We start from the raw sequence: 8400 nt of genomic DNA on the forward strand, positions 1-8400 counted from the left end.
TGGCTGATAGTTTTTTTCTTGGAATGAAGGCTTGTAGTTAGAGAAGTGGGCTGAGGAGCAGCAAATAGATTTCAGCTTAGTTAAGTGTGGCATGATGGAGTTTGGAAAGTCAAATCAGTGTTGGACTTATACTATGAATAGTAAGGCACTAGGTAGTGTAATGAAACAGAGGAATCTGGAAGCACATTAAAGAGTTCATTAAGTTCATTAAAAGAGAGGTCATAGGTAGACAGTGTGGTGTAAAGGTGCCTTAGCACACTGGGCTTCCTCAGTGAGGGTCCTGAATAAAGGAATGATCTTTTACAAAAAAGACATAGTCATGTTAAGTGTAAGGACAATGATCTAACAAGTGGAATATAATATGGGAAGACATCTACCTATCTTTTTTGGCAGGGCATTTAAAAAAAACAATGTCTAAATGAGTATTTGCAGAGCTCTGAGGTACTCTGGGTACAGTATATGGGTTTAGTGAGTGATTAAGGTAGTTAACAATATTGTTTATTGCTCAAAAATTATGTGTATTCAGTTATGTACAGCATTGACAAGACCACAGTTAGAATACTTTATATACAATAGTGGTCTACTTATTTAAGGAAAGATGTTAATTTGTTTGAAATGGATCTCCAAAAATTCACTAGTCTAATCCTCAGATTTTGTCAGATTTCACCCAATCTGCATTTGGTGAACCTAATGAAGAAGGGACCCTTGTATTTTACTTTTGATGCTCACAAAATGTTTTAAGAAATGAATGATTCACCTAGAAGGACTCTTGGAACCCTAGTTGGTGAAAATGGATGAGGTGGAAGAATAATTGTCGTATCCCCTATGGTTTCATGGGGAATTGCCTAGAGAAGGGACTGGCTGGTGGGAAACCTTATCAATTGAAGTAGGGAGTGGAGAAAGAAGGAGCAGGTGTGATAGAAATTTGCTAAAGATGGTGAAAATTGCAAAGAATGGTGTATTGAATGAAGAGGCTGGTGGAATGAAAGGTGAGTAGCAGGGGAATAATATCTGTTTGAAAGGAGTCAGAGCAGTACAGCAGAGTACCGCTCTGTGCCGTGGGCATCACGGTAGCGTGGCGGTCAGCAATAAGCTTTTACAGCTTGGAGTGTCAGAGTTCAGAGTTCAAGCCGGGCATCCTCTGTAAGGAGAGTGTATGTCCTCCCCGTGGAGTGCGTGGGTATTCTTTGGGTGATTTGGTTTCCCTCCACAGTCCAGAGACATTATTGGGTAGGTTAATTGATCATTGTAAATTGTCTCATGAATAGGTTGGCTGGGGCAGCGCTATTTGAAAGTCCGGAAGGACCTACTCTGTGCTGTGTAGCTGAATAAATAAAATAAATAGATACAGGCTCTTTGGCCCAATGATTCATGACAACCTAATCATGGTGCTCACTCATTTATTTCCAATTTCTTGCATTCAGCCCAAATCCCATTAAGATCTGCCCTTCAATGTACCTATTCCAAGTGCTTCTTAAATGATACTACTGCACTTAACTCAACCACCTCCTCCAGTGGCTTGTTCCATATAGTCTCCATCTTTTGCATTGAAAAAGTTGCCCCTCAGTCCCTTTTAAATCTTTTCACTTTCACCCTAAGTTTATGCCCCTAGTTCTAAACATAGAATTCAGAACCTAGAAGGGTAGAAGGAAGAGTAGAGGAACAGGCAATTCAGCTGACAATGTTGTGCCAAACCAGCTGAATGGCAAATCAAATTGCAGGCCAGGCAGCATCCATGGAAAAGAGTACAGTTGATGTTTCGGGCTGAGACCCTTCATCGGGGCTGGAGAAAAAAAAAGGATGAGGAGTCAAAGTAAGAAGGTGGGGGGAGGGGATGAAGAAACACAAGATGATAGGTGAAATCCAGAGGGGGAGCAGGGGCGAAGTAAAGAGCTGGGATGTTGATTGTTGGAAGAGATGAGGGGCTGGAGAAGGGGGAATCTAATAGGAGAGGGTAGAAGACCATGGAAGAAAGGGAAGGAGGAGCAGCACCAGAGGGAGGTGATGGGCAGTAAGGTGAGGTGCAAGAGGGAAACTAGAATGGGGAATAGTGGGGGGGGGGGTAATTACTGGAAGTTCAAGAAATTGATGTTTATGCCATCAAGTTGGAGGCTACCCAGATGGAATATAAGGTGATCCTCCTCCAACTTGCGTGTGGCCTCATCGCGACAGTAGAGGAGGCCATGGACCGACATGTCGGAATGGGAATGGGAAGCAGAATTGAAATGGATGGCCACTGGGAGATCCCACTTTTACTGGTGGATAGAGCGTGGGTGCTCAGTGAAGCAGTCTCCACACCAGGAGTACTGGATCAGTAGATGACCTCAATAGACTTAGAGACGAAGTGTTGCCTTAACTGGAAGGAGTGTTTGGGGCCCTGAATGATAGTGAGGGAGGAGGTGTTGGGGCAGACGTGGCACTTGTTCTGCTTGCAAGAATAAGTACTAGGAGGGAGATCAGTAGAGAAGGATGAATGGACAAGGAATTGCACAGGAAGTGAACCCTGCAGAAAGTGGGAAGTGGGGAGGGAGGGAAAGATGTGCTTGGTGGTGGGATCCCGTGGGAGGCGGCATACTGAAACTGGTTGCATCATGCTCCTACGGCAATTCAAGTGCACTGGTAGGTAAGAAACTGCAGAGTAGTGGACTCCCCCTAATACATCATTGACACATACTTCCCCACCATCAATAGTACCCACTGACTAAAGAAGGCAATATTCATCAAAGATCCTCACCATGCAGCTATCATCAGGCAAGAGGTACAAACCCTGAAGTCCCACACCACTGCGTACAAAAACAGGTACTTCTCATTAGCATTTGGTTCTTGAAGCAACCCGCACGTCCCTAATTACTACAGTTTAGCAACACTATAACCACTTTGATCAATTTGCACTAAAGCTGACTTTTCTTTTAACTCTTTTTTTCCTGTACGGGTTGTGTTATATTTTATCCCATGAGTTGGTTGCCTGTCATTTCTGACGGTGATGTTTCTCTGTACAGCTCATCCGTTGTGCGTTCTGAGGCGGCTCCGCATTCCAATTCTAGAAAGGCGTGAATGTTGACAGTGAGGGCAGGTAAACTGTCCAGCCATGGTAGGTGCAGCTGAGGTGGCCATTTTTCTCCCCTCTGGACCAGCGTCCGGATCTGCAAGGCAACGTTGGAGACTTGTCATCCAGTCCAGTCCTGAGCACTCCGCTCAGGCTACTTAGACGCCACGTCAGCGTGTGCGAGGGTGGCTTCCCCACAGTTCTCGATCCTCTTGCGAGGTCACCACCTGTCTCTTCTTCCTTGCGACAGTCCTCCGTATAACAATTGTTTGGGTATTCTGGAATCCCCCATGCGTCTAACACGCCCTGTCCAGCGAAGCTGGGCTTGCAGGATCGATGCTTCTGTGCTTGTGCTCTCTGCGCTTTCAAGGACTTCCAGTTGGTGACACGGTCCTGCCGACGGATGCCCAGGATTGATCTCAGGCTACGTGTAAGGAAGGGTTCCAGGGTTTTAAGCTGCCTTCTATATATGGTTCAGGTTTCACAGCTGTATAATAGACTACTAAGGATGACCGCTTTGTACACCTTGAGTTTTGTGGCTTTTCGATTGTTATGCTGATTCGGTAAGCGAGAATGCAAGCGCCCGAGGACTTGACTGGTCTTGCAAATCATAGCACTGATTTCTTTGTCTAGGGAGCCATCGCTAGAAATAACATTTCCGAGCTAGTTGAATTCCTCAACTGTTCTAAGCTGTATACCTTCAATGCAGATGGATGGGATGGATGCAGTAGACATTGGACTGGGTTGGAACAGGACTTCCATCTTTTACAGGCTGATGGTGAGGCTGAACAGACAAATGGCTTCTGCAAACCTATCGACAAGCAGCTGAAGATTGGTTTCTGTGTGGGCCACAAGGATACAACAATCAGTGTGTAGGGCTTCTCGAATTGGATTACTGATTGTTTTTGTATGGCTCTCAAGCGACGCAGGTCAAAAAGTGATCCATCCATCCTGCACACCCACATTGTATGATGCCCAATATGTGGTGTAGAATGTACATGAGGAATGGATTAAACTATACAGGTGCCACTATGCACCTTTGTTTCATGCCACTTGAGATACTGAATGGCATCAAAGTCTTCCCATTCAACAGAACAAGGCCACTCATGTCATTGTGGAAGAGACAGACAAGATTGACGAATCTGCGCGGGGACCCAAATTTTGACAGCACTCACCATAGGGACTCCTGTCAACCATATCGAAGGCTTTGGTTAGATCTACGAAGGCAGCAAGTAGTTGAAAATTCTGTTCAGTACTTCTCCTGAATCTGACGAACAGTGAAAGCCATGTCGACAGTACTATGGTCTGGGCGAAAGCCACATTGTGCTTTAGGAAGATTCGCCTTTGATATGTTGACGATCAAGCAGTTGAGGATAATGTGAACACGAGGAAATCTGCAGATGCTGGAAATCCAAACAGCATCACACACAAAATGCTGGTGGAACGCAGCAGGCCAGGCAGCATCTATGGGGAGAAGTACTGTCGACGTTTCGGGCCGAGACCCTTTGTCAGGACTAACTGAAAGGAAAGATAGTAAGGGATTTGAAAGTAGGAGGGGGAGGGGGAAATGTGAAATGATAGGAGAAGACCAGAGGGGGCGGGGTGAAGCTGAGAGCCGGAAAGGTGATTGGTAAAAGGGATACAGAGCTGGAGAAGGGAAAGGATCATGGGACGGGAGGCCTAGGGAGAAAGAAAGGGGGAGGGGAGCACCAGAGGGAGATGGAGAACAGGCAGAGTGATGGGCAGAGAGAGAGAGAAAAAAAAGTGGGGGGGAAACTAAATATATCAGGGATGGGGTAAGATGGGGAGGGGGGCATTAACGGAAGTTAGAGAAGTCAATGTTCATACCATCAGGTTGGAGGCTACCCAGACGGTATATAAGGTGTTGTTCCTCCAACCCGAGTGTGGCTTCATCTTGACAGTAGAGGAGGCCATGGATAGACATATCAGAATAGGAATGGGACGTGGAATTAAAATGTGTGGCCACTGGGAGTGTGTGAAGCCACACTCAGGTTGGAGGAACAACACCTTATATACCCACCCCAACCCCTCCAGTCTTCTCCTATCATTTCGCATTTCCCCCTCCCCCTCCTACTTTCAAATCTCTTACTATCTTTCCTTTCAGTTAGTCCTGACGAAGGATCTTGGCCCGAAACGTCGACAGTGCTTCTTCCTATAGATGTTGCCTGGCCTGCTGCGTTCCACCAGCATTTTGTGTGTGTTGCGAGGATAATGTGAACTAAGATTTTCCCCCTGACAGACAGGAGAGATATGCCTCGTTAGTTGCCACAGTGAGCTCTGCTATCTTTGAACAGTGACATCCCTTAAGTCCTCAGGCATGTTTTCTTCCTCCCACATGCTCATCAGGATATTGTGGAACACTGTGAGAGCTAGTGGGCCTGCTGACTTAAAGGGCTTGATATGAATTCCATCCCTCCCGTGGGCCTTCCCAGAGTTTGTCTGAGAAATGGCTTTCCTGACTTCATCCAAGGTAGGAGGGAGGCTAAGAGTGTTCATAGCAGGCTTCTGGGGAATCTGTTCAAGCACAATTTGGTCTACAGTACCCGACATGTTGAGCAGGCTATTAAATTGTTCTCTCCATCTCTCATTGATGTTACTCCTCAGCCTGTGCAGAGTATTACCATCTGCTGATAAGAGGGGTGTGTGTTTTGGTTTGCGCGCTCCATAGACTGCTTCAATGGTCCTGAATAACATCCTGCAGTTTTTTTTGTGTCACCTGTGAATGCTGTTTATGTGCCTGTGATCTTGCTGTGGATAGGATTTTCATTGCATCTGTGCATGTACGTACTTATGCACATGAAAATAAACTTCACTTTTGACTTTGGAGCCTTATATCCTCACAACCTACTGTACTACCTATCTCTATGTCAGCAACAAAGTTAATAACCATACCTTCACGCAAGATACTAATAAAGTTGTTCAGCATCAATGCCATGACTTATCTCTCTTTACAATTTTACCAACCAAAACACCCATTTATGCCTACCATCTGATCAGCCAATTTGCTGTCTACTCTTAAAGCAATTGACGTCTTTAGCTTTAAACATTGGTCATTGTTCTTCCTGAATAAGATTGATAAAAACTAACAAACAATTCAAGGCTGAATCTGTGAACCGCAGTCATCTACATTTAGCTACTAATTTTTCCTTTGTACAAGATCAATTGCAAATGATTCTGGTATTTTTGGATCTGAAGAGCATACTGGCACATTCAACTGCATGTTTGCCCATAAAATCCCGTTTAGTTCAATTTTTTTTTAAACTGAGTTACAGAAACATTCATTCCCTTCAATTTCTGTGTAGGCCAAATTGATACCCAGGGAAAATGCAAGACTGTAAACGGTCAAATGAGTAATTATAATCTGAAATGACAACATACTTTCACAAGCTAAGTATTCACAGGGTACCAATTTTATAAAATTGATATTCTTAACAGTTTAACTCAATTAAGTCTAATAGCGCTGGCATTTTAAAGGATTTTGAGCATGATAGTCACGCTTTATTTATGACAAAGAAAGGAAGAATTTTTTAAATTTATTGATTGAAGTGATAAGCAAATTTATCATGAAGTACTTACTGCCAGTCTTAATGCACACTTCAAGTCAACAAGTTTTACGTGTTTACATTAGCTTGTCTTTTTGGAATTCAATCCAATTTTCTAAATTTAATTATTAAAATCACTTCCTTTTGATAGTAGCTATATACCTTGATGATATAATACCAGGAAACAATGTTTAAATCAATATATTTCATCAGAGAAGTAATAAAGTGGCATTGACTCATGGTATGCCATTCAATTCTTTCTGCTTTTAAGCTGTTCAATATCCTTGCTCCTGTCATGTGAAGGGATTTTTTTACTGTGTGAAAGGTAGTATGTAATTGCATGTTATTCTATTCCAGTTTAAGTACTGCATCGTCCAGAAGCCCATCACTGACCTGCACACATTTGTTCTGGAGGAAAGTAATGTTATTGAAGACTTTGGAGGCAGCTAATCTGCAAACAGTTTTTAAAAACTATTGCCTACAAGGTAGCATAGGTCAGTGTAAACAACTATGATCAGAAAAACCAGTAACTGGAATGATTATTGCAATGGGCATTCTAGAGATATGTCCTGCATGCATAGGTAACTGACAAGTCTCATACAGGCAGACCCCAGGTTAGGACAAGGTCTGTACCCAGGAACTGTTTGTAACCCTAAATCAGAAATGAACTAAAACAGTGTGTGGGAGAGGATCACAAGAAATAGCTGTAATAGGAGAACAGTCATGGGGACCACTGAGTGAGTGAGTCTCCTTAGGGCTCCCAGACCTGCTTGGCTTAACTCCACCCGATTGTCACAGTTCAGTGAGAGGGCGGGAAATCTTCTGGAGAGAAAGTACATTTTTACCTGGCAGGAAATGCTCAACAATTGAAATTCCAGACAATTATTCATATTTACAGCGTGCCTATGCTGGCTGTTCATAACTTGGGGAACCTGTATCTGACTATATAAACGAATATCAGTTCCAACAATCCCAAGAAACACTTTTATGAGAGAACAGGCAAACAAATTGACCTAGTGCACCAACAGGTTATTAACAAAGTCACACAATTTAACAAAAATTCACTGCTTTTGATTTCTAATTATTTCCTGCTGATGTGTACATCTGTGCGGAAAGTGTCAATATTGCTCTGTACTTTTATACTGACACTTGAGAGTTTTGACCTTAAGAGAAAAATGCTATTATTTTGATCAAGTCTGAGCATTTAGTTGCCAAATTAAGCAGTTGAAAGAGTGTGGTAAAGCGATAAAATACTGCAGATGATGGAAATCTGAAAATCTCAATCAACATCTGTGGAGAATTGACATATCAATGTGATTACCTTAGCCAGCAACTTAACAAAAGGTAATTGACCTGAAATGTTAATTTTTTTTGCCAAAGTAACTGTCAAACCATGTTATCTTCAGGATCATATTCTAGTAGTTTATTGAGCATTTAGAGTACAGAAAGTACCATAGAACATTGGAGCAGAATTAGGTCATTCAGCCCAGAAGCTCCTGCAACATTTGATCACGGCTGATTTATTTTTTCCCTCTCAACCCCATTCTCCTGCCTTCTCCCCAACTTTTGATGCCGTCAGTAATCAAGAACCCATCAACCTCTGCTTTAAATATACCCAATGACTTGGTCATCACAGCCATCTGTGACAATGAATTCCAGATTCAGCACATTTTGGCTAAAGAAAATCCTCTTCATCTCTCATCTAAAGGTACATCCTTGTATTCTGAGGCTGTGTCCTCTAGTTCTTGACTCTCCCGTTACTGGAAACATCTCTATCTAAGCCTTTCAATA

The sequence above is a fragment of the Hemitrygon akajei genome, chromosome 1 (assembly GCF_048418815.1).
Source record: "Hemitrygon akajei chromosome 1, sHemAka1.3, whole genome shotgun sequence".
Taxonomy (NCBI): Eukaryota; Metazoa; Chordata; class Chondrichthyes; order Myliobatiformes; family Dasyatidae; genus Hemitrygon; species Hemitrygon akajei.